General features: G+C 46.0%; 1 pseudogene; it reads right to left on the reverse strand.

Annotated features, from left to right (window-relative positions):
• Window positions 1–2,384: 2,384 nt before the first annotated feature.
• On the reverse strand, window positions 2,385–3,330 carry LOC147992737 (uncharacterized; annotated as a pseudogene).
• Between the last annotated feature and the right edge of the window lie 1,179 nt (window positions 3,331–4,509).

Raw genomic sequence — 4,509 nt, forward strand, 5'->3', positions numbered from 1 at the left:
GAGAGGGGAGGGAGCGCTGGAGGAACCGGATGAAGACGAGTTTCATCGTGATGATGCTCATCGTGATGACCGCAGCTCTCTTCTATGTGATGGTAGTTTAGATGATCGATATCGACTTGTAATGTGAAGACAAACTCGCTAATCGCGGTCTCGAGACTTGTAATATAATGTTCTATCTTTGTTAGGTCTTTTCAATTCGGAGACTAATATGATGAATTGTATTCAGAGACTAATATGATGAATTGTATTCAGAGACTAATCTTCTATTGTATTCGACGAATCTGTTGTTGATGTGTGCTGTCTATATTTTGTCCAATTATACATTTTGTAACCTGTGCAAAAAACAGAAAATAAAAAAATAAAAAAACCTAATATTCATACTAATGGCGCACCACATTACAGTGCGCCATTAGTATGCCAAAGGATACTAATGGCGCATCATTAAACAGTGCGCCATTAGTATGCCGAAGTTACTAATGGCGCATCTTGTTGTTGTGCGCCATTAGTATGCCAAAGCACCTGGGTATACATGGCCCCCTGGGAGGCATACTAATGGCGCACTGTTGTATATACTAATGGCGCATCTGAGGTGGGCCATTAGTATACCAGATACTAATGGCGCACCTGTGGTGCGCCATTAGTAATATATACTAATGGTGTGGCACTAATGGCGCAGCACTAATGCGCCATTAATGGCCAAATTAGGTGCGCCATTAGTAGGCCTTTTCCTAGTAGTGCACCTTGAGCCTCATCTTGTCGATATATCGATGATTTGACCCTAGGGGTTACCTTGAGCCTCATCTTGTCTATATATCAATGATTTGACCCTAGGTGTCACCTTGAGCCTCATCTTGTCGATATATCGATGATTTGACCCTAGGGGTCACCTTGAGCCTCATCTTGTCGATATATCGATGATTTGACCCTAGGGTTTACCTTGAGCCTCATCTTGTCGATATATCGATGATTTGACCCTAGGGTGTCACCTTGAGCCTCATCTTGTCGATATATCAATGATTTGACCCTAGGTGTCACCTTGAGCCTCATCTTGTCGATATATCGATGATTTGACCCTAGGGGTCACCTTGAGCCTCATCTTGTCGATATATCGATGATTTGACCCTAGGGTTTACCTTGAGCCTCATCTTGTCGATATATCGATGATTTGACCCTAGGGTGTCACCTTGAGCCTCATCTTGTTGATATATCGATGATTTGACCCTAGGGTTTACCTTGAGCCTCATCTTGTCGATATATGATTGATTTGACCCTAGGGTGTCACCTTGAGCCTCATCTTGTTGATATATCGATGATTTGACCCTGGGGTTCACCTTGAGCCTCATCTTGTCGACATATCGATGATTTGACCCTTGGGGTTACCTTGAGCCTCATCTTGTCGATATATCGATGATTTGACCCTAGGTGTCACCTTGAGCCTCATCTTGTCGATATATCGATGATTTGACCCTAGGTGTCACCTTGAGCCTCATCTTGTCGATATATCGATGATTTGACCCTAGGGTGTCACCTTGAGCCTCATCTTGTCGGTATATCGATTGTTTTAACCCTAGGGGTCACCTTGAGCCCCATCTTGTCGATATATCAATGATTTGACCCTAGGGTGTCACCTTGAGCCTCATCTTCTCGATATATCGATGATTTGACCCTAGGGTTCACCTTGAGCCTCATCTTGTTGACATATCGATGATTTGACCCTAGGGGTTACCTTGAGCCTCATCTTGTCGATATATTGATGATTTGACCCTAGGTGTCACCTTGAGCCTCATCTTGTCGATATATCGATGATTTGACCCTAGGTGTCACCTTGAGCCTTATCTTGTCGATATATCGATGATTTGACCCTAGGGTGTCACCTTGAGCCTCATCTTGTTGATATATCGATTGTTTTAACCCTAGGTGTCACCTTGAGCCTCATCTCTTGTCGACATATCGATGATTTGATCCAACAAGCCAACTTGAACATTGCAATGGCCTAAACAATCCAACAAGCTAACAGTGCATCATATAACAGTTACTAGTGAACATTGTAATGGCCATAATAACAAGCCAACTTGACAGAAATAGAGAGGCTTAAGTACATTGCATCGTATAGATTCATAGGTTCATAGATTATAGTACCATATCACATCATCATGAAAACAGATCCAACAACATAGCAAATACTAGTTCAGCCAGATTACAGTACCACAAGTTGTTGCCAAAATAGATCTTAGCAATTACTAGTTTAGCTAGATCACATCATCATCAAGGTTCAACATCAGTTCCCAGAAGCATAGAAATAGTCTTTTAGCCTGCTGGGTTGCTTTCTCTGTCTTGGTGGCAAGAATGGTGCTGATGTGGATGCTGCAGCTATTGAACCTCTCCTACTTGCTATAGCTGAAGAAGCTCTCCTCGCAGGAGTTGAGCTGGCTGCCCTTGTTGCTGCACCTGCAGTTGAGCTGGCTGCCCTTGTTGCTGCACCTGCAGTTGAAGAAGCCGCCCTTGGTGCTGGAGCTGTTGAAGAAGCTGCCCTTGGTGCTGGAGCTGTTGAAGAAGTTGCCCTTGGTGCTGCACTTGTTGATCCCCTTGGTGCTGTTTGTGCCCTGCTTCCTTGTGTGCTACCCTCCTCTGTGTTGTTAGACTGCATATAAGAATTGTAGCAAGTTAATACATTCAAGTGTTAGAAAACAAAATCTGGCTGAACCTGGTGCTTGTACAAACCTGATGCTTGTTCTTTCTCAATGCTAACCCTGGTTTTAGAGGCTGTTTGCATGATGTGTATATGTGACCTACAAGCTGGCAGTTGCTGCATGTAATTGAAGCCATCCTAGATGTATCTTTGGGTGCTGGTGGCTCAAACTGGCTCCTTCTCCTCTTGGTTTGCTTCTTCCCTGGCTTATCCTTGAACATTGGAGGTTCTATTTCTCTACTATTGGTCTTGGGCCATAGATCTTGTCCTGGTACAGGGAATATGATGGGGTTGTATGCTGCCAGATACATTGGCTTTTTGAAAAAGTCATGTACAAAGTCTTCAGGCCTCAGTTTGGCTTTGGTGATAGCTGATACTGCATGATTGCATGGGACAGCAGTCATGTCTCATTTCCTACACCCACATGTCCTATGCTGCAGGTTAACTGAGTAAGTTCTCTCATTGCTTGTCACTTGGTAGATATTTGGCCCAGCCATCAATGCTTGACAGTTCCTAGATTTTTTCTTTGCTTCTTCAAGCAACTCAGCATATGTTGGGCATATATCCCACTTGGCTACCTCTGTCTTAGACCTATTGCCATTGAACCTAACCATCAACTTAGTCCTGATTCCATCTATCATGCTCTTTATTGGTTTGCCCCTCACATCTAATATCATCTTGTTAAAGACCTCACTAATATTGTTGACAACTAGGTCAGTTTTGCAATTGAAGTCTGAGGGAGTCCTGGATTAGGGGGTGTCCGGATGGCCGGACTATACCTTCGGCCGGACTCCTGGACTATGAAGATACAAGATTGAAGAATTCGTCCCGTGTCCGGAAGGGACTTTCCTTAGCGTGGAAGGCAAGCTTGGCGATACGGATATGTAGCTCTCCTACCATTGTAACCGACTCTGTGTAACCCTAGCCCTCTCCGGTGTCTATATAAACCGGAGAGTTTTAGTCCGTAGGACGAACAACAATCATACCATAGGCTAGCTTCTAGGGTTTAGCCTCTCTGATGTCGTGGTAGATCTACTCTTGTACTACCCATATCATCAATATTAATCAAGCAGGACGTAGGGTTTTACCTCCATCAAGAGGGCCCGGACCTGGGTAAAACATCGTGTCTCCTGCCTCCTGTTACCATCCGGCCTAGACGCACAGTTCGGGACCCCCTACCCGAGATCCGCCGGTTTTGACGCCGACATTGGTGATTTCATTGAGAGTTCCTCTGTGTCATCACTTTTAGGCCCGATGGCTTCTCCGATCATCAACAGCGATGCGATCCAGGGTGAGACTTTTCTCCCCGGACAGATCTTCGTATTCGGAGGCTTTGCACTGCGGGCCAATTCGTTTGGTCATCTGGAGCAGATCGAAAGCTACGCCCCTGGCCATCAGGTCAGATTTGGAAGTTTGAACTACACGAACGACATCCACGGAGACTTGATCTTCGACGGATTCGAGCCACAACCGAGCGCGCCGCACTGTCACGATGGGCATGATTTAGCTCTGTCACGAAACAGTGCCCTGGAGGCCGCACCTGTGTCCGCTCCGACCCCTAGGTCGGAGCCGATCACACCAACCGAGGATGGGTGGTTAGACACCGCCTCGGGGGCTGCAATCTCTATGGTGATCGAGCCGAGCACCAGCCCTATTCTCTGCGAAGCCCGTGACTCCAAGGAGCCGGACTCCTCTCCAGACTCCCAGCCCTCCGCACCCCGACTGATCGAACCCGATTGGGCGCCGATCATGGAGTTCACCGTCGCGGACATCTTTCAGCACTCGCCCTTCGGCAATATTCTGAATTCACTAAAGTCTCT

Source organism: Triticum urartu, chromosome 1A (assembly GCF_056163025.1).
Source record: "Triticum urartu cultivar PI428250 chromosome 1A, HENAU_Tu73, whole genome shotgun sequence".
NCBI classification, from domain to species: domain Eukaryota; kingdom Viridiplantae; phylum Streptophyta; class Magnoliopsida; order Poales; family Poaceae; genus Triticum; species Triticum urartu.